Source organism: Phodopus roborovskii, unplaced genomic scaffold (assembly GCF_943737965.1).
Source record: "Phodopus roborovskii unplaced genomic scaffold, PHOROB, whole genome shotgun sequence".
Lineage (NCBI taxonomy): Eukaryota > Metazoa > Chordata > Mammalia > Rodentia > Cricetidae > Phodopus > Phodopus roborovskii.
The window spans coordinates 5,047,651-5,075,485 of NW_026126447.1; the positions used below are offsets into that span (position 1 = coordinate 5,047,651).

General features: G+C 38.6%; 1 protein-coding gene across 1 annotated transcript in view; it reads right to left on the minus strand.

Moving 5' to 3' along the window:
* Nucleotides 1-27,580, minus strand: part of Brinp1 (BMP/retinoic acid inducible neural specific 1) — a 185,766-nt gene extending 158,186 nt beyond the window's left edge. The window contains exon 1 of the mRNA XM_051188034.1: nt 27,431-27,580. The gene's annotated coding sequence lies outside the window, so the exon portion shown is untranslated. The remainder of the gene's footprint in view (nt 1-27,430) is intronic.
* Between the last annotated feature and the right edge of the window lie 255 nt (nt 27,581-27,835).

Consider the following 27,835-nt stretch of genomic DNA (forward strand, 5'->3'; position numbering starts at 1 on the left):
AAATGTCATTAAATGTAAAGGTCATGCTATCAGGTTTGTATTTTTATCTCCAATACAAAGCACATGGTAGTTATACAATTTATATCAAACCATCAAACTCATTCAGAGTATTTCCTATTTTTACTACAGCTTCTAGCACAAAGCAAAGCCTATCTATGCATGTTCATGAATAGATGAACAAGTGGATAGACAGATTCCAAGATTCTACAGTGAAATACTTACCCAATATCATTTGCCAATGTTGTAAGCCTAATTTCCTCTTCATAGCATCAAAAAAAAAAAAAGGTATTCAACTTTAAATATTTGACCACCATCCACTTGTGAAACTATATTTATGTTCCTAAGAGGAATATTCAACCACATTTCTATTCAGAATCTCCTGTTTATGCCTAATTCGTGTATGGGCATTTGTGTGTATGTATGAATTCATACTCTCCTCCACTGTGTGTGTGTGTGTGTGAGAGAGAGAGAGATAGAGAGAGAGAGAGAGAGAGAGAGAGAGAGAGCATGTGCCTGTGTGTGACATAAAGTCTTTCTGTCAAAAAAAATTCCAAAGGATGAGTAAAAACAAAACTTCAGCTTCAGACCTCCTGCAATGCACTGTGACCATCTTCCTTTAATAGCATGAATGTGCAGCAGGTACTTCTTCTCTGCATGAAAGTAAAGGCATTGCTGAAAAAAGTCAGAATTTCAAGTGAATCCATGCAACATCTTGAATGCAGGTAGCAGCCAGATGGTAGCCTAATCTGTGGCAATAAGCAAAATCCTGAGAGCCACAGGCACCGACAACCTATGTCTCATTGAATATTCACAAGCACATACACTTCTGATTCCACTCAGAGTCCTCAAAATCTTCTCAGACTGATCCAAACTTAAGCATTTTTATGAGGATTCCAGATTCCGAAAAAACTTCATTCTAGCAACTTAAGTTTCTTTAATTTCACTTTAAACTCTACTTTCATTTTCTCATAATTTGTTTTGTAATAAGAAGGTCTTCATAGCAATGCATTCCTCAAGAAAAGAGAAATCCTGTTTCTAGTGTCCCTATCGGGAAAAATGCCCCATCAGCTTTAACACTGCAAATATTCCTCATCCAAAATGAAATAAATGATTTTACCAAGAACTCCTCAAAAAACTCTTCAAAACGAGACAAGTATGTGGTCCCACATCTGTTCCATACAGGACTACCCATTTTACTCACTTTACCATAGTAACATACTATTCATCTTTAAAAGCTCTTTTTTATGTGGACTTTAAAAAGCAATTTGAAGCCAGGCCTTCTGATACAGGTAAACCAGTGATCCTAATTCTATTTTTTTCTGATGTATGCCTTAATGACAAATGTTGTAATCTAATGAGAACTGGATTATGCCAAATTTCTGCTTGGAGTCAGGCAGTGGTGGCTCACACCTTTACTTCCAGCACTTGGGAGGCAGATGCAGGCAGATCTCTGTGAGTCTGAGGCCAACCTGATCTACAAAGCTACACAGAGAAACCCGACTTGGTAAATGCATGCAGTCCTTCGAATTCTAGTTATGTTTTGTTACTCCCCTTGAAGACAGGTTAAATGAAGTACTATGTTACTGAGCATCCTGAATAAGAATACACAGCTACTGAGATTCGGTGGACAAATCACAACCAGACTTACATATTGTAGAATCTAAGCACTTAACAACTAAGTTTACAAGTTTATAACACCCTATCAGGGTGAAATGCATCAAGTTGGCTTGAACATAGAAAAGATACATCTATATTTTTAATTAACCAGAAATTCACCCACTCATAATAATATTATGATGATTAACTCTGAACAAGACATTCCCGTAGGCATTATAGACCATGATATACATAAAGATATCCTAATAGTATTCTCTAGTCAAATGAAGAATAAGAAACTGTCAGTAACCATTAGCCTTCTATACTATAAAACCAAGTCAAACATACAAGACCAATAGTTTGACAAACACCAAATTATCAATATTTCACAGTTCCAGAAAAGACCATGTGACTTAAAAAAAAATTACCAGTATTCTATAAGGGACCATATGTTTCCAACATCAACATGTACTAGGAAGGGGAAAAAAAGCCAGAATAAAAGAGGTTTTACAAATTTCTATACTAGCAATCTATAAGCAACGGTTCAAGGAAGATGTTAAAAAAAGGTGCACACATGAAAGATAAATCCAACAGCACATTGCAAGAATACAAAGAGGCTGAAGGAAGTGGTATCTGTGTTTATATTAACCCACTGAGAAAGAGGAGGGAAAAAATTCTCAGACCTTTCAGATCTGAGTTTGTGGTTCTCTGGCTTTTCCTTCAATGAACTTAGAATGCTATAAAAATCTAATTATAGAAGAAAAATAAAGGTTATTAGTTGTTTTATGACCTTTTCCCTTTCAGGTTCTGTCTCCAGTGAGTTGGCAAAGAAGGCAGCTTCCATGATATTATCCGGAAATGTTAGGTATCTGTATCCAACCAATAAGCTAAATGTGAACATGTTAATTAACAGAAGCCTGGAGCCTAACTCCTTCGCAGACACCCATTTTCCTTCCAGATGAAACAGAAAGTTTCCCAAATGCTGTGCTTCTAAGAAGCTTCCTTGACCCCAAATACCTCCTTGAAAAGTTTCAGAATAATGCTTGGAACTTTTTTTTCTTGGAATTCCACCATCTTCACCCCAGAGCTACTGGGTATATTCCTACAATGCAAAGCTGATTGTCAGGATACTATAAGCTGTCCAATTTCACTTTACCTCAAGTCATGAGAGTCACAGTCTATGCAAATAATGTCAGCTTCCTTTAAGGCCTGCTTCCTGGTCAAATTGTTCTTTGTTAGTAGTGTTTGTGTGTGTGCAATGAATGATGAATGGAAACTGATGACAGGGTCTGGCAAGAAGAAAGTGTGAGGTAAAAGGCAGCTGCTGTTATTATTGGATTCCTTCCTGGATCACGCCCTAATCAATAACTATCTCCCACCTCTAAATGAGAACTAGGATCAGTTTTCACTTCACTCCATTATTATAATCCCATGTGTCACTCTCTATCAGTTACCAGCATATCTATGTTTGCTTTCTAAGTTACCTGTAGATATTTTCAACAAGTCCAAACCTATTTTATACCAGCCAAATGACCTCAAGTTATTTCTCTTCCTAGAACATCCTTCTAATTACTACTGCAAATAAACTATGTTATTTCCTTTTGTTTAAAGATAGGTTCAGATTCATACCAAGAATTAAAGGGAATGTGCAGAGCAATTTACATATAATCTCTCTACCCTTTCATATGCATATGGCTGCAAAGCCTACCCTATCCATATTGTAAACCATGGTGAACACTTTTGTGTCTGTTGATGACCCTACATTGATTCATAGTAATCACCCAAAGACTACTGTTTACATTATGGTACAGTTTTAGTTTTGGTGATGCATGTTTTAAGGGTTCAAGAAATGCATGACAACATGAGTCTAATATCACACTAAAGCCTTTTTTTTCAGAATACTGTATAGTTGTACTAATATTGTATGTAGCCTTTCTAAGTTTATTTCTTTCAATAGTGATGTGCATTAACCTTTACTCATGTCTTTTCATATCCTTTCTTTTTAGGATTTCACTACTTGGATTCCTTTTATGTATTCCTTCACCTCCTAAGGGACATTTTTGTTTTTTCCAAGTTTTAGTAATTCTGAACACAGCTACCAAAAACAATGTTCAGGTTTCTCATGTGAACAGAGAATTTCAATCACTTTAGTTAAATACCAAAGAATATTTCTATTGAAAGTTCTTATAAATGTGTGTTTAATTTTGAAGCATTGGAGATACATAAATAATTGTCAGGATTGAGGATTTCAATTCTTTTTGAACATTCAGCTCAAGGCCATTCCACTCTGGCCCCAGGTCCCATAGGAAGATGAAACAGAAGCATTACTCTGTATCAGAAAACTATGAAGTCATGTATGTGGGCTTTTGGAAATCCTGAATTTGCCTTGATTGATATGGTATAGCAAAGCAGAATTTGGTGCATAGTGTTCACCCAGTTAATAATCCATTAATAAATAAAGGAGCAAACAAAATGAACTGACAAATGAATGGGTTGGTTGGATACATGCAGTCTAAATGCAACATCTCACAATTTACAAAACAGTTTTGCTTAGTTTAAAGCAGTTTATCACCATAGGCTCTCAGGATTTTCACAGGAAATTCAAGCTCTGAAAGCATGATAGATTTGCCAAATTAAAGCATGGTAAATCAAGGTTTAAACCTAAGACTTCCAATGCTTCTCCCACACCAAAATATAATCCTTTTATTAAGAAATGAATGAGAGAGAAAGGTGGGGGACTCCCTGAGCATTGGCAACTCAGAGCTGCAGCATTGGTCCAAGATGGCAGAGGTGGAGGAAACACTCAAGAGACTTCAGAGCCAGAAAGGAGTGCAAGGGATCATCATGGTGAACACAGAAGGCATTCCAATCAAGAGCACCATGGACAACCCCACTACTACACAATATGCCAACTTCATGTACAACTTCATCTTGAAAGCACAAAGCACTGTGCATGAAATTAACCCCCAGAATGACCTAACCTTTCTTCAAATTCACTCCAAGAAAAATGAAATTATGGTTGCAACAGATAAAGACTATTTCATAATTGTGATTCAGAATCCAACTGAGCAAGCCACTATCTCAGCTTCCTGTGTCAATCCTTAATTTAAGGTCCCCCAAGAGTGATAGGGTTAATCATGTCAGTGGGCACATGATAGTTGCCTGAAAGCCCATGTAGACCATGCCATTGATCAAGGGTTAATCTGTTCATCCCAACAAGTAGTGTTTCTGGTGATCCAGTCAGTTCTTAGGAAAGCTTGGTTAATTACCAGGCTGTGGAAGAGGAGCTTATAATAAGACCACACCCAGCTTCCTTCTGTTCCTTCTGATCTTGAGTTCACTTTGTCACCCTGGGAAAGCCTGTTTTTTTCTTTAACTAAAAATATCTTAAAAAAAAAAAAAAAAAAAAAAAAAAAAAAAACAAGAACCATATCACAGGGGCTATGAATGTGGCTCAGTTAGGAAAGTATTTATGGTTCAGGCATGAGAACCAGAGCTTGGACTCCCAGAATCCACATGTAAGCTGTATGCTTGAACACAACACACAACTGTAACAGCATCACTAGTGAGGTGGGGGTGAGGTGGGCGCAGCAGCAGAGACAAGTAAATCTCTGGAGGTCATTGGTCAGCAAGTTTAGATGAACCAATAAGCTCTTAGCCAGTTATAGAGATATTACCTTTAAAAGTAAGAGAATGACAAAGACCCACATATTGACCTGTGACCTCCATTTGCATGCATAGGCATGATCACTGACATACACACAAGTACGCACACAGAACAAGAGAAGAGAGAGAAAGAGAGAGAGAATACCAATTTAAGAGCCTTTCAAGAATAGAGAACATACAGTCAGGAAAACAAATCTAATGACTCCATTTGGAAGACAAAGTGATAAAGTGGGAAGAAGAAGCAACACAGGAGTACCCAGCAAGGCTCAGGCATAAGCTGGAACCTCAGTGACAATGGCTGAATATATCAGACATGCTACTTGGGAGAACAGATGACCAAAAAAAAAAAAAAAAAAAAACAGATTTTATCAATTTGTCCTACTGCACCAATGCCTGGCTCTATTTCCTGCCCAGCATATCATGCTACAGCTGAGGCTTCAGCCCTTGGAGAAAAGCCGAGAGATTTCTGCAAATGTTTTCTCTTCGACAGATGGAGTAGAAACTAAGATGCCTTACAAGGAAAATGGATCGGAGTATCACATTTGCAACAATAAAAATGCAGCAACAGTTAAAAGCAGTCTTGGTTAAATAGTATTGGAAACCCATGGTTAACCTAAATCTCTCTCTCTCTCTCTCTCTCTCTCTCTCTCTCTCTCTCTCTCTCTCTCTCTCTCAGTTAAAACTAAAGGAGAATCACAAAGTTTTATTTCAACCATTCCAAGCTTCAGTGCAATGAATGCAGAATGTTTATGCATCTTGCCATCTTGGCTAGATGTCAGACAGCATAAGATTTATGTGAGTTCAGGCCTTAGCCAGGAAAAACCCTCAGCACAGGAAACTGGAGAAAGAAATGCAGTGAGGACAACCTCACAGACAGAAATGCCCATATCCTTGAACCCCTGTAATGACCCCCACTCCGCTCTTCTCCATCTTCTGTCTTGTGAACAGCCACTAGTATTTACTTATTTTTGTTCTCTCTGTTTTGTCTATGCTAACATTGACATATGAAATTCTCAGGAGGCATTCTTAGTTCCCCAGACAGAGGCACATCTAAGTCTTAGTCAAATGACTTAGAGACCTGACTGGAGACAGGGAGTATTATATCCTAAGTTATTGCCAGTCTTAGAACTGAGGACACATTAGCATTCAAAGCCTCCTGGGTAGGAAGTCTCTGGTCACAGCTATTCTTCTGAACAGTTAAAGGAACTTTCATTAAGTCAAAGCCCTACCCAGCATTATCTTGTCAATTCAGTCTAATGGGCCCTGGATATGCACATTCTGAAAAATAGCTGTTGGTGGATAATAGTTTGTGGGGTAGAACTTTAGCAAAAGCACATTGTCATGTCATCAATATGGTCAAATTCATATTAAACTATCATCCTGCATCTCTTGTTTGATATTCCTATATAACTGATATAACCCACTCTCCCTTAGTCCACAGTTCTAACCACAAACATTTACTTTTCTGCATAGTCAGTACTTAAAAGGTGCAAAATATTTAACAGAAATATATAGTAAGAAGTAGCACACATTAGAAAGTACTGATTATCCCATGCACATGAATATAGTCACATGTACATATACAGGATCACCCCCCCACACACACATACAACTATATTCATTAACCAGAACACTCAAATGTATTAAATCCACTTATCTATAATTCTTAGTATTTATAATAACTTCATTTCAAGAGATGTATTTGAAATACCATTCAAATAAAACTCTCAATTCTTACTTAATAGTTACAAATACAAATGCATTAATATTCATTTAAGCATTTCCTTCATAGTTAGACATATTATAGCTGCTTAATAAAGTTATATCAAAACCATGCAAGCATTTACATGCCTTACCCTCTGATGAGAACATTCATTTCCATGCAAGTTTATTCACATATAGGAATCCATGAGTACATTCAAGCACAAATGGCATATTCATTTGAAATAGTTTAAGCTATTTATGTGAGTCATACAAATGTAGTTATAAACATGCAAACTACACACATATACACACTAACACACACACATGCACAAAAGGCACCATACCAAAAATCCATACATACTACACGTCATATACTACACATACCATATCACACACAAACACACTCGTACACATACCACCATACATACATACTACATACATGACATAACACACAAACAACCCACACTCATACCACAAGCACATACCCTATCACTCATGCCATACACATATCATATTTACCATACATGAATACATATTCATACATATTCTCTTTCTCTTCTATAAATACCACATAGTATCCAACATACTATACTCTATGTAGAACACACAACATAAACACACATGTGCACACATGCATATGTATAACATACACACAGCATGCACACTTATCATATATACTATACACAACACACACAAAATACACCCCACACTACATTCATTTCCTAAACATTTCACAGATAGAAGTGCACTCTTCTCTCTACATATATCACATACACACCATACAAAATACACAAGCATGTTAAACATATACATAACTTACACATAAGCACAGCACCATTACCAATACCACCACTCACAAAAATGCATAGCTCTCATGAGTTTGATTCTCTCTATATATTTCTCCAAATCAGGCTCTTCCTCTTCCTGTCAAAATAGACCACTGACTATGAAGACCTGTGAAAGAACATAGAATCTGGAAGAAATAAATGTCACATATAAAACGGATGCCAAGATTAAAACAAGTCTAGATAATCTGAGCCAATGTTTCACAGGAAACATAAGGCAGAGCGCAGATCAACAGTGGTTTATCATGTGTACAAAAGAGGAAAAGCTGTGGGCAAGGACAGGGATAACTGCCCAGTTACCAGACAGGCAAAAAACTGCCCTAGAACAGCTTGAATATCAGTGTTATGGATGAATATTAATCTACCTAAATCTAGCATTGTCCTACAACAACGCGTATTTAGAGGAATGCTTTCAAAATGACAGCCAACATAAAGACTATAGCAGAGCTGGCCAGTGAGTAAAGATGTTAATCCTATTTTGCTTCAAGCTCTTTCTTACTCAAGGTGAGTATTTGTCTTGAGTATCAATAAAATCAACCATCACCCTCTCAGGAAATGCTAGAACATCCAGAAGATTTATGTGTTGCCACTATGGATGATATTTGGCCAACGTATTTACCATAAGTGTTATAAGTATTTTATCTCTTATGTTTGTACTGTATATGCACATTTATATAAGAATAATCTCTAAGTTGTTATATACTTTCTCATGGACTGAGAAAGACAGTAAACAAGACAACCACAGATGCTACCTTCTCAAATAAATAAATAAATAAATAAATAAATAAATAAATAAATAAAAAATATTTCAGTATTGATGGTACTAAGATTGGAGTTTTTTCATTGTGCAAATATTCCTTTCTACGAGTCTATGAAATTCTGACTCTGAATTTTTATTATCCAGAGGTTCTTTGATTTAAAATTTTGATAGCATCTAAAATTCTACTACTATGGTTCTCAAATGTCAATATTGAAAGAATTTGGCATTTATAGCTTACAATTTGAATCTCAATTCTCTTGATGAGAATAAGGTCACCATGTCATTCTCTGAAACAGGAGAGGCCAAAGAGGGCCAAAGTAGCTATACTAAGTGGTGAGGACAGAGAGGCCATGAACAGGAAAAACACCTTGTAGATAAAAATACCCAAAGAGCATGTCACTTGTTTCTGAAAGTACCTCCCTCTGCCCATCTTTGTCTTCAACTTTATTTTACTTTCCAAAGATTGAGAATATTTACTGCTACAATACAAGTATTGTGAGGCAGGCCCAGGTGTTTATTCTAGTACCTAGCATAAGTCCTGAATGTCTTAAGAAAAAGCTCCTAATAAATACTAAGGTTGAGGCAGCTGGGCTCACTTTGGCACACCTCTCCTTACTCTTTGCCAATGATTTCTTCCAACCTTTCTACACCCTTTAACTCTTCTCTGCATTCTTCTATGTCTTAACTGTAATTTTCAGCTATATTAGTTATGCAGTTCTCTTAGAATTCCAATTATTATTTCTCCTATTATAAAGATAGTGAATCTTCCGCTAAATATGATTTATCAAAGTTCCTTAGGGTGATAGAAAAAAACATGGTGAACCTAAAATTGTTGACTCCAACCTAGAGCTTACTAAATTTTATTGTGGCCCTACACTGTCTTTAAAAACAATAAAAATATCAACTTCACAGAAATCCAAACCTCAGACATGAGACCACCACTTTTGATCCCTCAATGTATTTCTAAGTACATTTTCTCAATCAATACTAATTTCTACTTTATGATATTTAATACTGGCCTTTCATACTCAACAGTTCATTTCATTTTCCAGCCTTTTGTTCTCCTGAGAGTGCTGTACATGGCATGTGTTTATTTTTCAATTAAAGCAAATTAAACTTAATTTTGTTTTGAGAACTTTTTTTTAGAATTTCACAGCCCACGTTGAGATAATTGAGACCCTGCTGTGTTCTGGAAGCAGTGTTTAGAGCAAGGAGGTCCTGATCTGATACAACCTTAACGATGTCATCTTTAACTCTTCCTTTCCCTTATCCCACCAACCCAGTGTTTCTCCAGTCCATCCACTTCCCTGCCACTGTTCTAGTCTAGATGTGCATATTCTGTACAGTATCTATACCACAATCATGACCTGCGAAATGACTACCAAGGATTTTTCTTTTCCTTCCCTGACTCACTTCCTGCCATTTTTCAATTGTAGATCTAATCAAGTCAACAACTCTCTTAGCACTCAGCAAAAACTGTCTATATAAAAATTAGTAGAACTAAGTCTTGAAACTTTAAGTGGCTAATTTTGCATCAGTCCTCTAGCCTCAACTTCTAGGATGCTCTCTGGACACACTGAAATACTTCAGTTTTTACCCTCCATCTGGAAGGGCCTTCATCTACATCCAACTAGTGATGCAATCCACAAGGCCACAGGAACATCCTCATCATACAATGGTATACTTCAGCTTCAGCTCCAGCCACTTTGCACAATCTCAGACTGTATATCTATTTGCTCTCACACTGTCAATGACTTCAGATCAGGAAACTAACTCTATTCATAAAAGTCTTTCAGAATTAGACATATATTAGATCCTCAAGAAACACCCTACAGAAAACATTAAGGAGAAGTGAGAAGTAATGCAAGATATAAGAGGACACAGGAAAGGAAAAGCAAGAAAGAGAAATCAGGACAGTAACCTAATAATAGCAACAAGAACAACAAAAGAGATGCAGACAGAGAGAAGGAAAGACAAGTGAAACTTACATTAAATCAGTGATGAAACTTCTTTATTATCTTATGATAATTTCCTTAACATGATATAATTTCCAGAATAATGTAGATCATCAATAATACTAAATACAAATTTATCACAAATGCAATATTTCAATGTTTACATAGAAAACATATTTTCTACTACTTAGAGTTAATAATTAATTGAAAGAAATAGAGAAAGTTGAAACTATGAAGTTAAATAAATTTGAGAACACTTGAATTAAGGATAATAATATCCTCCTTTATTATAGGACATAAAAAAGTCTTTAAAATGATTATGAAATAATGCTTCTCTCATGTGTGTTGCACTATCGAATGTACTATTCTTAGAGTTTTCAAAACCCCCCAAAAAACAAAATAATAAAATAGTGCCTAATGGAAAGAAATTATAGAATTTCATGGAAGGAGAATGATTTTAGAACTGGACATAGGGAACTGGTAGTTTAGGCTTAGAAACTGTGCAAAGAATTTGACCTTTATCAATTTAGCTCCTGTTGTCTTTTCTCCTTCTCCTTCTCCCTCTCCTTCTCCTTCTTCTTTGTGTGTGTGTGTGTGTGTGTGTGTGTGTGTGTTGTCCAAATTTAGGTATATGCATTATGCATTCCTTGGACGTGGACATCAGAGGACAACCTCAAGTGTCAGTCCTCACTTTTTTCCATGTTTGAAATAGTCTCTTGATAATTGCTGCTGTATATTCGTGAGCTTCCTAAGTTCTGCCTCTGCTTGGCTTGCCATGCAAACTTTATGATTACAGATAAATGCTAAACTGTCCAGACTGACAACAGTTTAGTGGATCTGAACTTAGGTCCTTAGGCTTTTATAAGATGAACTTTATTTATACTCTGAACCATCTTCTTGTCCCCTGATTTTTTTATCTGTCAAAAAAATAAAAATAAAAGGAATGACTACATGGAGGTTTAAGATCTTAACTTAGCTCTAATGGTTCTGGGATGAAGGCACACAACTTTTGTTAGGTTCACCATGCCATCCATTGGAAGTCTGAACTTTGCCATGTTCATCTCCAGAGCAATCTCTAGCCTTACCTCTTCTGGAAAACTGACAGGGAGATATTTTTAGTTCCGAGGACTCTTATGCAAACATTTTATTTCCATAGAAGCCTATCTTAAATACAGTATACACTGTCTTCATATCATTTCACCTGCTGATAACAAGTATATGTTATGGATTCTGATGACAAAGGAGACTAATGTAGTGAGATAGTCCGTCTGTGGCACTGACCACGCCCATTGGGGGGTGGAGCCATGGGCAGAGTGACCTGTGGAAGGAGGTCGGAGGGGAGCCAGGAAAGACTCTCTTTCTGGCATGATGGGCGTGATGGGAGATGTCATTCTGTATGTTTCTCATACTGGTTAATAATAAAGCACAGTTGGCCAATAGGAAAGGAAGATAGGAGGGACTAGGAGACAAGGAGGAAATAGGAAGTAGGAAGGAGGAGTCAAGATGGAGAGTCTGAAGAAAGCAGTATGCCACTGGCTCCCTGGTAAGAGAAATACATAGATCAGCAGAAATGTGTTAATAATTAAGGCAGAGCTAGCCAATAATAAACAAGTAACAGGGCCAACAGCATTGTATCAAATACAGAGTCTCTGTGTGTTAATTGGGGCTGGCGTGGCAGGACAAGACCAGGAGGCGGCAGGCGGAAAAACGGTACTCGTTACAGACTAAGGCACAGTTTTACAGGTTTTTCCTCCCAGGGAACCCGCAAGGATATGTTTAAACTATATTTGGATTTCCAAAACCTCAACACTATGGCTTAAATACCAATGGAAGTTGGAATTACTGCTTTGAAGTAATTTTTAAGTATTTGTTATTTTCTCTTATTTTACATATCAATCCCAGTTCCCTCTCCCTTACTCCCTCCCATACCTTCAGACCTCCCCTTGCCACCCTCACATTATACAGGGAGGGTGATGCATTCAGGGAGGATCATCAAAATCTGTCAAGACATTTATAATATGGTCTTGGCCCTCCTTCCTGCCTCTAGGCTAAGGGAGTAACCCTCCATGGGAAATGTGCTCCCAAAGTCCTTTCATGCACCAGGGATACATCTAGGTTCCACTATTAGAAGTCTCTTAGACTTCCCAGGCCTTCTAACTAAGAACCATATTCAGGGGGTCTGAGTCAGTACAAGGCTGATTTCCCATCTATCAGTCTGGGGATCCATGAGCTCCCCCTTGTTCAGATCAGCTGTCTCTGTGGGTTATTATAGCCTGGTCTTGACCCATTTTCTTATAACTCCCCCCTCTCTGCAACTGGAATCCAGGAGTTCAGCTCAGTGTTTAGCTGTGGGTGTCTACTTCTGTTTCCATCAGCTACTAGATGAGGGATCTATGATGGCATATAAGTTAGTTATCAATCTCATTATCAGGGAAGGGCATTTATGGTAGCCTTTCCACTGTTGCTCAGATTGTTAGTTGGGATCATCCTTCTAGGTCTCTGGACATTTGTCTAGAATCTGTTTTCTCTCCAAACCTACAATGGCTTCCTCCATTATGGTATCACTTTTTTATGCTCTGGTCTATTCCTCCCCTGACTCAGTATTAGTGGTCACACATGTTCTCCTCTCTTCCCCTTCTCTTTCTTCTATCTCCCTCTCCACTCACTGACACACCCCAGCCAATATGCTCAAGAGATCTTGTTCCTTTCCCCTTCTGTGAGGGACCTTGTATGAATTCCTTAGGTTCCTCGTTCTATCTTAGTTTCTCTGGCGGTGTGAATTATAGGCTGGTGATCCTTTGCTCTATGTCTAAAATCCATATATGAGTGAGTACATACCATGTTCCTTGTTTTTTGACTAGGTAACCTCACTAAGGGTAGTTTCCTCAAGTTCCATCCATTTGCCTGTGAATTTCAAGACTTCATTGCTTCTTTTTGCTGAATAGTATTCCATTGTGTAAATGTACCTCACTTTCTTCGTCCATGTTGAAGGACATCTAGGTTGCTTCTAGGTTCTTCCTTTTTACAAATAATGCTGCTATGAACATAGTTGAACAGATAGATGTCTTTGTTACATGGATGTAGATCATTTGGGTATATGCCTAATAGTGGAATTGCCAGGTCTTGTGGTAGTCTGAGTCCCATTTTCTTGAGGAACCACTATACTGATCTCCAAAATGATTGTACAAGTTTGCACTCTCACCAGCAGTGGAGGAGTGTTCCTCTTTCTCCACATCCTCTCCAGCATAAGCTGTCATCGCTGTTTCTAATTTTAGCCATTCTGACAGGAACTATGTTGGTATATCAGAGTTGTTTGATTTGCATTTCCCTTATGGTTAAGGATGATGAGCAATTTCTTCAATGTCTTTCAGCCATTTTGGATTCCTGTATTGAGAATTCTCTATTCAATTCTGTACCCAACTTTTTAATGGTGTTATTTAGTGTTTTGGTGACTAGTTTCGTGAGTTCTTTGTACATTTTGGAGATCAACCCTCTGACAGATGTGGGGTTGGTGAAGATCGTTACCTAGTCTGTGAGTTGCCATTTGGTATTGTCGACTGTGACATTTGCTTTATAGAAGTTTCTCAGTTTGAGGAGGTCATATTTATTAATTGTCTATCTCAGTGCCTGTGTTACTGGTCTCCTGCACCAATTTTTTCAAGGGTGCATCCCACTTTCTCTTCTAAGAGGTACAGAGTGGCTGGATTTATATGGAGGTCTTTGATCCATTTTGACTTAAGTTTTGTGCATGGGTCTTTCTGCAGTCTTCTACATACCATCATCCAGTTGTGCTAGCACCACCTTGGGGTAATGCCAACCAAACAAGTGAAAGACCTATATAGTAAGAACTTTGTGTCTATAAAGAAAGAAATTAAAGAAGATAACAGAAAATGGAAACATCTCTCATGCTCTTGGATAGGTAGGATAAACAGTACAATCTTGCCAAAAAGCAATCTTCATATTCAATGCAATCACCATCAAAATTCCAACACAATAATCAACTTTGTATGGAAAAACAAAAGTCCCAGGATAGGCAAAACAACCCTGTACAATAAAGGAATTTCAGGAGGCATCACCATCCCCAATTTCAAGCTCTACTATAGAGCTATAGTCCTGAAAACAGCTTGATATTGGCACAAAAATAGACAGGTACACCAATGGAATCAAATAAAAAATTCTGATATTAACCCACACTCCTATGAACATCTGATTTTTGACAAAACAGCTAATATTATACAATGGAAGGAGGAAAGCATTTTCAAGTAACTTCTAAAGCCTTGGACCTTCTGATTCACATCCTACGAAAGTATAATGAAGCGAAGCAGAGAAGAGGGATTGGTTAGATGCAGGTGGAAGGTGGAAAATTGGGCTAGTCTCAGAGGCAGTGTCACTCTAACATTTCCTCCCTGTTTCCAATGTGACTTCAGAATGGTCCTATGAACCACAAGCCTTCTCTTCATAAGTGAGAAAATGGAGGTCAGGGAAGGGTAATTTACTCAAACTTCAAAATAAAAGGTCTCCTGAGTAACCCATGATTATGAAACCATGACAAACATAGTGATCTCTCCTCAGGAAATGGTTTCATTACAAATGAAAAGCGCACTACTCAGTTTTAAGGGGCTGAAAGCCACTCTTATTCTTTAGAAATCACTTAGGCAACCACCAGTGTTATATGAATACTTTTACTCAAGCCAATGGAAAGTAAAAAAGATGTGCCATTTAAATTTGACTTAAGAATGTAAGTAACTATATTCATGAATTCCCCTATACTTCAGTTTTTTTTTCTAACCTACTATGGATTACTCATTAATCCCATTAACCCTACTAATTAAAGCATTGATTACCAAGTAATGCATACTTATTACAGAATATATATAAGGAAATGAAGGGAAGTAACATAGAAAGACTGAAATTTATTCATAACATATTATCCAAAAATAACCAATAATACGTATAAGCACTTATCTAATAATCATGTATTCTGTGATATTTTGTTTCCTATGCCTCTTCAATCTCTCACCAAAAAGTAAGTCAATATGGAAAGGTCCCCTTTCCATAAAATGGCCTTTCAAAAAAAGTACTGTTTACAGATTACTTGCTATGCATAATATGTGTTCCCAAGTGTTTCCTGTATGTGACATTAACTCTCACATCAAAACTCAATGGAGAGTCCTGTTGCTAGCCCATTGTATAAATATTTTCTACATTTCTTCTCCTGATATATAAAGATATCACTCTAACACTACAATTAGGGTCTTGAAAGTCTATTGTATACTTTATTTTATTTCAATTTTCTTTTGTCCTCAAAAGGAACTTATTTCAGAGACTCTGCACATCAAACTGACATACTAGAGTGGGTCACATTCTTAATTTACAAGCATTTGTAATTCTTTTGTAAAACTTAGGATAGGTTGAGGATGTGTCTGGATTTTGCACCTGCTCTCTTGATAATGAATATCCCTTCTCACATCCTATTGCTCAATCCACCTTAGCCTCACTGGTCCTCTTACACAGGATCTTACCTCAGAAGATACCTCTGGAACATGGTCCAACCTCTGTTATTTCACTCAGTCATCTTCCCTCAATTCTTCTTTCTACTTTCAGTAGTCAAGAATATTCTACCTGGCTAGCTCTACCTAGAATGCTACCCCTAAGGGTATGTGCCTGGTTGTATTCTGGATCTCCCCTGGACCTCTTTTCAAAGTCAGCACTTCCCTGGGCATTTCCTTTCCCTATTTACATGAATTAGCATGCCCTCTACCACCATGCCATCTGTCCCACCCACCTTCCTTCTCTAGTCATGTTCTATGTTTTTCTTCTCTGTTACGCTCATCACCATCTGACACACACTATATTTTTTGCTTGTTTATTTATATAACTTTTCCCTTAATTAGAGCATGAGTTCAAAGAAGATGGGGGGTGGGTCTTAGTTGTGTTTACTGCTGCTTTCACATCTCATAGAAAAGTGTCTGACATGTGGAAGCATACAAGGAGTTCTCCTTGTGTTGCTTATTTTTATCTCATTTGTACACGTATGCAGATACATTTTTGTGTACATGTGTATCACAGATTATGCTGTCTAAAATCTTTAATGCCTATGTATCTTTGCCATTGAAGTAGTTCTCAGTTGACTTAGACCTTGCTGGCAGGACTAGCAGAGCCCTGGGACTGTAGATATGACCATGTCCATCTGACATTTATGTAGACTCTGAGAATCTTAACTCCGGTCCCATGTTTGCCAAGAAAATACATTAACCACTGACTTTCTTTGCCAACCCTATTCTTTAATTTTAATATGAAGCAAGCACAAGCCACTATAAGCAAGTTTCTACTTTCCTTCACTGCTTACCTGGACTGCATTTGCTACTAAAACAACTGACACCATCAACATCATCAACAACCTAAATATCAATACAAAAATAGAAACATTTTGGTAATGCTACTTAGAATCATGCTGCTTTTGCTTATTTAACATCATCCTCATTTTCATGTAGCTAAGTAAAGCTTTGTTATATTACATCTTGATTTCTTGCTTAACATTCCCTCTTACAGCATTTCGTTTAGATGTTAAAACAAGCAACCAAAACAAACCAAAAATACTTCTTTTGGGTGGGGTAGAATGTAACTGTGACAATTCTATACAAACATATCATTATATATTTGTTCCTACCCATCTTTTTTTTTCACTGTCTTATCTTCTACATCCATCCTGATGTCTCCTTTCATTCCTCTCAGTTTATTTCTACATCTGTTTACTCTTATGTTAAGAGGGAAAGGAATATTTTCCTTTTGAAAAAACAGGTGTACTAAACATGTTTTCCATTTTAAAGTTCTACCCATTTGGCTTCTAGTAGTAGATGATCATACAATTATGACAGCTCATGGCCCAATAATACAGACAGGCATCTGTACTTGAGCATTTTCCAATATCTCTATAGTTCTTTCTACTTGTTCCCAATGTGTTCAAAATTGGTTCTCTTGAATCCATGTATGTGTGTGCATAAGTTAACAGAAAAAAGATATGAAAGACAAAGAAATATCCATAGAAATGCATACAGTATCTTGCAATATCTGGCTGTTGAAGTTCATGCTATCTCCACCCTACATTCTCTTGAGTTGCTTTTAACAGTCAAAGTGAGATCACTGTGATCACAGGTGCGTTTGGAGTTACTGTTTCTATTGAAAGGAAGATCTTGGCACTTGGCTCTGGCTCAGAGTTAGAAAGTAGCTTTTTTTTTTATTATTGCTGGCCCTGGTTTCAACAGCATTTGAACTCCCACAATTAGGGTGCAAATAAACAGGCTAAGATAAGGTTCCTGCAGAGGCATTGTGAAGTTAAATTACTATTTTAAGAGGCTATGAAATTGGCAGCAAGAAGGCACTGGAAGAGTGAAAGATATTCATGATACTGACAGAAAAAGAAAGAAAGGAAGTAAAATGCAGATTGTTAGTGAGTATTTACAAAGCTCCTTCCAGCAGTCCCATTTATAACTTCTCCTGGAACAAATATAATGGATGCCTTCATACTTTACACATCTGAAAGTCAGAACTGAGGGCAAAGTCTTATGACATAATGGTTGATGATTTGCAATGACTGTGCCTACCCAGGACAATAGAGACCTAGTAGCATGTATCAGCCTCCACTATAAGAAGCCATCAAGTTGCATATGAAGGTTGGCAGGAAGCTGCTACTAGTTGGACAATGCCTTAGGCTAATGCAAGGAGGGAAGGCAATTCAGGCAAAGCATGCCACATTTAATGTGTCCTGGTAGACAAGAGTTTGAATTCTGATAATGTCACTTATTGCATCTATTACAGTGATTTCCCCACCTTTTAGACACAATGTCCTTGTTGGAAAACTGGAGGAAATAATTTTAAATGTAGAGTATCACAATAAAGGATAAATAGAATTTAAGAAATCATTTCAAGATATTCAGGAATTTAATAAATTAAATGTCATCAAAGATATAAAAGCGAATCATGAAAATAAATATAAAGAGTATCCAGCTTGTCAGTCATTCATGATTTTAGGTAAACCTGATGGACACACTGGCATTCCATATTAGAAAACAAAGTAGACTGGTATAGGAAGAAAGGTTGCAAGGATTCATGGTGCATGAGACAACACAGATTCTGTTTTACCTTAAACAGAATGGGTCTGCACATGAAATAAAACAAAAGAAAAAGGGGAGAAAATTAAGCAGGCCTATATGGATGACAACTTTCAGCTTTCATGGTCAATGACCTGTCTACATCTGCTTTCTGATCCATAGCAGCACAGAGAAGCAAAAATTCTGCTTTAGCAATTCTGCATACTATTATGCCTTTTCCCTTCTATAATCACTTGTGTCTCTTCTATAACTACTGCTGTCACCCTGCTACACCGTGGAATGCAGGCAGGGAACCGGTTTGTAAAAATGATATTAAGAGTTCCGTTGCAAGGTCATGTCTCCAACCTACAAGTAATCTCTTTTGTGTATGTTCATTACCAGTTTGAAAACAAATCTAAGAATTTAGAAATGCTCAATCTAATACAAGAGGGCATAGCAGTATTAATAGCAAAAATGGTTAGTGCTATATGGTTGTGACAATCTGCCAGATGCAGTTTGAAACGTTTACAGAATCAACTGATTGAATTCCCATCTCACTTCCATACAGAATTGCTACTGTTCTTCCCATTTTACCTATGGGGAAACTGACAAGGGAACATTACATAACCTGGCTAAGACCAGAGAGGTAGTAGGAACACTAGCTCTAGGTGGGGGCATAGGTCTTCAGATTTGAGCACTCATGTTTTCAATTTCTCTGCTTTCTAGTCATATAGAAATGGGTTCAAATCCTCCATTGGCTTAGTATTTGGTCTTCAGCATGGAACATTGTTGTTACACACCTCAGTGTTCACATCTTCAAGATGGGAGAATTTTCTGCCTACTATGGACTTACAGACAATATATACTATGTGTCTATTATAGTACAAGGAATAAAAAAACAAACAAGCTTGACACACACAACACCAGTCCAGGAGTGGTTTTATAATAGTGACATTTAATCACCCCTAAGTATTTGGGTGAAGATCTTGAACTCTGAATAAATGTAGTTTTCACCATGAAAATTGAGAAGAAAAACATGGAGAAAAATGTGGCTGGATTGCTAATATTTTCAGAAATCATTCATAAGGCTTAAGTGGACTTTGAATGTCACTGTCCTGTTGATATGCACACAGAACAAAATTATTTATAACTCCCTCAGCCCTCCCTAGCCAAAGCTATCTCCAGAAATGGCACTTGATGATAACCACTTCCTCCGAAATAGTCATGTCTCCAAAATGTGTCCCAGCAGCAAAAACATATTACAAGCCCTTGCCAGGTAATCTATTTTTCAATCTTTCCCCTACATGCCTACACATACTAAAATGCTGATTTTTCTCATTTTAAATGGGTGCTGTGCTTGTGTGGATGTTTTATAGTACTAGCAAGACTCCTAATAGGTGCTTCTCCTACAATATGCCTATAAACTTGGAACTCATCAAATTCTATAAGAAATTTAGCTTGCTCAGTACCTTGGAAACAGCAACATATTTGCTCAAGGTTATGGTCTCCATCAGAGTGCTCTTACAGATTTATCACTGGGATTCTGGATACACCAGAGATTCCCACTGACATCAAGCATTTCATGTATTTTTTGCAGATGACCAATGTTTACAATAACAACTTAAAACTTGTCCATCCCCTGAATATGTATGTATCCTTCTTCCATCCAAATCAACTTGTATCTGTAAGCTGGCTATCTACACTATCCACAGGATTGGTTCTTTCTCACTGGCTCATTTTCTGGGCCTGGAAATGTCAGATAAATTATATCTCAGAAAGCCTTTTGGACCTCTATTGGGTTAACCCTTACAAAGGGTTCTAGCTGTTCAGATGGGCCATTTACTTGGAGTCCTGCTGTTCCAACCTTTACAGCTTACACAAAAACAATTGTATCTTACTTTTGTTAATTGTCTTATGGATTTACCTCCCACCCTTAGGGGGGATACAGTTACTTAGCTATCCTCTTGAGGATGCCAACATGCCTCTACACAACTCCACACTGTGTGAGTACAGAATTTGCTAAGAATGATAGATTGTGTGCCTTCATCAGACTCCCTCTTCCTATGTTGCAGTAGTAGGCAACACTGGTTAATTAAACACTATTCACTTTCTCACACCCAGTTTTATTCAGGCTATTCTCCTTAAGGCCATGGCAATCTGCAAAAGAGTGTTCCCCTGGGAAACAAAATCCCCCTTCACTGCCACATGAAAAAAACCTAATTTCACTTTTCCTTGCCCTCATTATTTTCTTAATTGTCTTCTTTACCCCCTCAGTAGCGAGGACTGTCTATGCATTTGTAGGAAACCTTTTTGGACTGCTGTGTTCCAGGAAGATAATGTTTCATGTTAACATTTAATCACCTTGATATTAAGAGTTGCACCAGTAGCAATAGACTCACCATATATCCTACCCAGCTGTCCTGTCTGGAATCACAGCTAGTGCTGTGAGATGTAACTTCTTTTAGATTTTCTCATCTCTAAGAGGACATCTAACTCTCATGATGAAGCATAACCAACATGCATGTTTCTCTCTCTGCTTCTACAACAACTTTGTCATGCTGCATTTCCATACAGCCCAGCAATATTTCTTTGGTGAGCCAAGCAAGAGTAATGTTCTTCTAAATTTACAGAAGATAAAACTAGAGAGAGCAAGATACGCTCTTAAGTAGCCTTTATAGACAATAATATGGGCCAGGATTAGAATTAAGAACGTAATGTTTCAATACTAGTGGTCTATGAAATTTTGAAATAAAGAAGATATAAAATAAAAAGGTATAGTCCCTGATCTCCAAGATCTTACAATTAACTGTTCATCATCATCACTGTCTTTTCTGATATGCCTTCCTTTAGCCTTCCCCTTTCCCCAAAGTCTATAAGATTCTGAAATGGCAATTACCATTCCATTACAAATATTTGGGAATTTGTATATCCCTTCTCTTTGATGGTCTGCATTTGTCATCGTTCACTGGCATATCTGCTCAACCACTTTGTCAAAATCATTTTGTAAATAATATATTTGATAAATCTTTGCAGCTGAAACTGCAACCAGATTCTACTCTTTCCCTCAGGTTTCAATTATCTGCTACCCACACATTTGTTCTCTTCCCCCTTTCCTATTCATTAACTTTTGACTTTTAAGCCCAAGGATTTCTAGAATGTGGTACTCTAAGCAGGACTGGAAATTAAGATGAGTAGAACACATTGAAATGACTCGTCTGCAAAATGGGCATGATGAAAACGTAACAGAGAATACCTAATAATGACCTCCTGTCAATTTCCAGAATGTCTTCCTTCTCAGACCTCATAATTCCTAACTAAAGGCATGTCAAGAGAAAAATGTCAACACCTCTCACTCCCTTGTGCAAGTCCTTTCTGAAGTGGGCTTTGTCTGTCTTTCCTGTTTCATCTCATGTCGCACACTGCCTCATTTAATGCTTCATCCACACTGGGTACCTGTACATCCTTAGCCATGTCCTTATTCAAATCAGTACATTACTCAGAAATGGCTGTTTTATGGCTAACTTATGTAAACTTATATCTCTTGTCTTCCTTTCTAGAATAGGATTTCTAGTTACTGGTATGACATTTAATATTAGATTTAATTAATGTGGTTTTCTATTTGCTTACTCATTATTAGTCATCTCTTCATCTATATGTGAGCTCCAATGAAAGCATTCCTGTGTTCATACATCCCTGATATCTACACTTGCCATTTCAATGGCATCAGTCACATGCAGCTGTGTAAATAAAAATGAAAAACAAATAAATACTACACAAAATTTAAACCTCATTTCACCAGTAGCCCTCAAGCACATTTATGAATGCAGTGGCTACCATATTGTCTAGCACTGAGCACATTTCTTATTCTCCAAAGTTCTATTGGAGAGTACTATTCTAAGGCAACATGTGTCAAGCAGAGGATACTCTGTTAACATCTACTGTCACTGGAAATAAATAAATCCTATGTTTCAATTCTAAATCAACAACATCCTCCTCACAAACTTGTGTTGCAACCCTGAAGGAGAGACAATCTAGAGAATAGTAATACACTACAGTGCAATACGAGATAGTCATTTCAGATGAATATCACAGGATTCTGTGCTCTTCCACCCAAAGGAGAATATATTTAATGATATTACTATACATTTACTTGTTTATATTATTATAGCATGTATGGACCTGATTTGTAGAAAACAATCATATTTGTTCCGGTGCAGAGACTTATAGATAACCGGATGGTTTACAGCTAAAATAAGGAAACATCACACAAATCTGTCCAGATTTAACACCAGCTGCTTTGCATGGTAATGAATTCACTCATATTAGTATTAAAACTGAGACTTGAAAGACACATATTGCCTACATTACCAAAACAATTTTGATTCCAGACTATGGACAAAGATTTGGTTATTGAAAAACTTTCAGAGGTTTTTTTCAGAAAAATTCCTTAGAGAAAACACTATTTTTATTCTAAACCCAGAGGTTATACAAGAGTTTTATAACATCAGCTCTAAAGAACCAACAGTATGATCCAGCTGTTTCTAGCATCCATTGAACAACTAAATCTCAGTGTTGACCAGTGATATTCATGAAGATGCTCAAGCAAAGTTCAAATACTTTCCCTACTGCTTAAAAGGAACCAGGACAACATGAGTTTCATTTTCTTCTCTGTAAGGCATGGGAGGGTGGATTAAAGGAGAGAGCAACACTAATGATCCTGGACACGTCAAGTAATGTTGTAAAGTTAGGTATAACTGCCTGTCTACCAAAACACCAGTACCACTGAGTTGTAGGTATATGTGGTATAATTTAAAGTCAGAATAGCTTTGCTTTGAGTAAATGAGGACAAAGTGTTTGAGAGAAGAAGAAAAAGACTGACAGGAGAAAAACTGACATACTGTTGATGCTGGATATGGCATGCAAAAGTAAACACTAATAGAATAACTACTATGTGGCAATTCCTAGTCATTAAAAGAGAAATGTTCCCAGTAAGAACACCTGTTGATGTGATCAAGAGAGACCTGTGTCTGTGTGGCTAACAAACAGAGAAAATAGAGACACAAACTGAATAAATAGGGTTTCCAACAAAATTATAGACAAATCCAGACAAAAGAGATTGGTTCTAAAACATGTTCTTGGGAAGATTTCTTAGGAGGGTTATCTGAGCCAGATGCTAAAATGTAATTAAGGTCTGTGGAATGGTGAAATGTATAGTCATTATCTTTCATTGGAAAGATAACAATAAAAAGCAATAGAGAGTTGTTCTAAAAATCCAGTGGGATACCCCTTCATATTCCTATGGTTTTGTTCATATGATTACCAGGAGTACACTAACTTATTTGTTAAAGTTTGCATTTTAGGTCAGAGGACATAAGAGGAGAGGATGTAAGAGTCTGTCTTCATGGTGTGTGCTAATGACTTCCTCTAAGGGTCCAGTATGAGAAAGCACATGCAAATCGAAAAAATTTCCTCACACATTTCAGGGCCATGGGGGATGACGGGGGAGGGGGGGGAGACACTTTCAGAGAAACAGGACTTATTGATCAATAGCACTAAGAACGCACTAAGAAAGAGATGTCCTACTTGAACTGAACAAGAGAACATTTTTATAGTCCCCACCTATGCTGCTATAGATATATTCCCTGCAGCCTGAGCCAGGCTGTCTCAACTCAGCAGGGGGGCCCCAGAGCTTATTTGGAATAGCTGAGCTGTTTCTCCTTGGCTGAAATGGAGTCACAGCTCCCCCTTCTGGGTGCTAAAGTGCCATCTAGCTCCAGAAAGACAATGGTTGTGAGGTTTTTAATGGCTTTATTGCAAAAGGACCTAAAATCCTCATGTTTCTCAGTACTTCGCTGTACCCCAAAAAAGAACATCTAAAACATGGGCAACATACTTTTTTCAGTGAATATTATTTCAACTTCTAAAGAAATTGTGACTCAAAGGACTTTATTTTTCCTTTTCCTGAGGTTGTGAGTCCATGTCCACATATGAGTCATTCGTTTACACAACCTAGCTCAATTTCCTATGGAGATTAAGAGTCTCATAGGAGGGGACCTAGCAGAAAGGGAGGTTTTCTAGTCCTGTATGTACACACATGTATATGAATGCCTGCATATTCTTGCATATGCTCCTTTGTCTGTACCATGAATGTACAGAAGTGAGATTTTAATTAATGTAAATAAATTCATCTTCCTGAAGTGTTTTCATGGATGGCTCAGTATATAGTTTGCTTTACAGAAAGCAAAGTTTTCTTCATAAAAGGCTTAAGTACGGTCAAAATGCTCTCCTGGGTTCTTCTATGCACCAGTTACAGTCTGGTGTCCCCATGTGCTTGTATTTATCTGAAGACATTGAAAAAAAAATCTACCTTAGCTTTCTCTCCTTCCATACCCATCCCTCTTGTGTATACATGTGTGCATTCGTGTTTAACCCTTTTGTGAAGTAAGTAGAATTCCTGAGACACTAGGCACTAGCTCTCCTAGGTCCATATGAAGAAAGTCAGAAATGCAACTCTGAAACCAGTTACAGAAGGGAAGACAAGCAGTTATCATGGGTTCATGGGTGGGAGTACTGTGGGCAGGTAAGATTTGGAAATGTTGTGAATCCTTGGAGTTCAGGCTGGGAAAAAAAAAAAAAAAAAAAAAAAAAAAAAAACCAACCTGAGCTCTAGTCCTGGGCATGCCACCAATTCACTAGTGAATATGGGGGAATTGTCATCCTCTGAGCCAGAGACCTGCCTATTTGCTCTTTAATAAGCCTTCCAGTTCTGATCATTTATACATCATAAAGAGATAATTATCAACATGAAGGCTCTTCCTCTGTCTATACCCACAACTGTACTGGGAAGCTGTGCTCTAACCTGAGTTAGTAAAGTCTACCCTATTGCCATGGCTTCAGCCTGATATATCAGCCCATAGTCAGAGAGTGGTATGTGTGCAAGTGTTTGCAGGTAGAACAGTCACCCACCAGCTGGGACAGGTTCCTACAAACATACCCGTTTGCTTTTATGTCTCCTCAGAAGCTGTGTGTGTGTGTGTGTGTGTGTGTGTGTGTGTGTGTGTGTGTGTGCATATTAATATTATTAAATTGGTACATTTCTATTTCCTTTCCCTTCCAAGAGCCCTTTCTAGTGAGCCCTTGAACACACTGCATCCCACCACGGAAGCCTCATCTTCTAGCTTCACTGCTTACAAGCAGAATGGCTTCCATTTACCTTGAGAAAGTAACAGCTGCCTAGTCTGGAAGCCATGCTAACAGCAGTAAAACTCAGCATTTTTGCTGAGTAGCGAAAGCCTTTAAGAGGCAGCCAGGAATCAAATCAATGGCTGGCTCCAGAACCACAGCCCAACTGTACCTGGGCAGGGTGGTCAAAGTATTTACTTACACAAGCTCTTAAAAGGGAGAGGAAATAAGGAGACCTTTACCTCAAAGGATCTCCCCGAGAGCCTTCTTAGGGACCCCTGCCCTTGGTAGTATTTTAGAGCTAAGCGTGAACTATGGGGTGCAAATCAGACACCAGTTTAAGTCAACTACCACAACATTCTATCATGGATTCCCCACCCACAATGCCTCACAAATTGTAGATCTCCCTTGGTCCTTCCACACATATAGAGAACCAACACCCACACATGCACACATATCAATCCCTCTCCGTTCTCCCAGTATCTTCCTAACTTCCTGGAGCCATTGAAAACACAGCTTTTAGAAAATATTCTGGGACTTCTAGAGCTTGCCTAAGATGGAGAAAGCGAAAAGAATGCATCCTAGGAAAGTAACCTATCAGTCTCCTAACAAAGCACCCAGAAATGCCCCAAATTTTATTTTCTCTAGGACCCTGTGCGACTGTGGTGGAGAAGCACATCCCTAGAAGATGCTTACTCTTTTCCCCTGAAGAAATTCAGGCAAACTTGCCCAGACCAACCCTCTCAAAGGGGAGGGGGGGATTGGTGCTGTGATTTCAACAGGAAGACAGGGCTATCTCCCTATCCCAGACTTGCTAGGCATGTATTAGATGAGGAGATCCCTGACTTCCTCCTTTCCTTTGCACTCAGTACCCAACAGCTCCAAATTCCCATCAGAATCCTGGAGTCTGCCCAGCTTGGAATTTAAAGGGACAGCATCTCCTTTGCCTCAGGTTTTGGACATGTCTCTTTTCATTTTAAAGAGAGTCCAAGTGTGCAGCACTACCCATCGTTTAGAGGAAAATTTCCTTCAGTGATACCAACACTAGGCTAAATAATGTACCGTCTATATTCCTATCATTTCCCCCAAACAAGTCCAGAGCCCTAAAAGGAAGCCCACAGCCGGCTTCCTGGTGGCTACGTGATCCTGTAGTAAGAACCCCATTCCATCCCCTGTAAGCTGAAGAGACCTAATTAAAAATACACAGACGCTCACACATGCAAACACATACGTACAAGCACACCTACACAAACACACATCAGCTAAAGTAGGTTATAGGGTCTACACACACACACACACACACACACACACACACACACACACACCACGCATCAAACGAAAACGACGCCGCACAGGCAAACACACACTAGCACCACATCAAGTTCCCACCATGGTACATACGTCGGGAGCGCGCGGGGACACACGCCACTTACTAAAACCCGCATTTAACCCTTGTAGTCCAAGCTACAGGGACCACAGTCTCTGAAACAGAAGAGGACTTGGCGGCTAGGGAAGCCGGACGAGGGTGCTGGGAAGGGGGAGGGGAGGCGCCGGCAGGGGCGCCCCGACTGCGGTCCGGGGCGGGTTCCAAGGGCAGGGGGCTGTAGGAAGCTGCGCCCCAGATCGCCTTACCTGGAGTCAGTGTCCGTCTTTGGCGGAGAGCAGCGGTAGGACGCTTTTTATTCGGCTCGGTGGGAACTTGGTAGAGCCCTGCGTCCAGCTCGCATACCGGGGACGGCGCGGGGACTGCAGGCGTGGGGGTACCTGGCTTCTAGCAGCCTGTCTCATACTCAGCCGTAAAGTCCCCTTGGCTGGTCCCGAGGACAGGCATGAATCCCGGCTCCTGAAGGAGGCCACTACTCCCTCTGCCTCCGGCTTTCTGGCTCTCTCGCCCTCTCCTTCGCCTGTGCTCTTCTCCTCCTCCTGCCCCCCCTGCGCCAGATCAGTTCGCAGCCGTGGGGACCCGGAGAGAGGCGGCTGGCGAATGGAGAGGGAAGTCCAAGTACGCCGCGGTCTCCGGGAGGGGAGCAGTGGAGG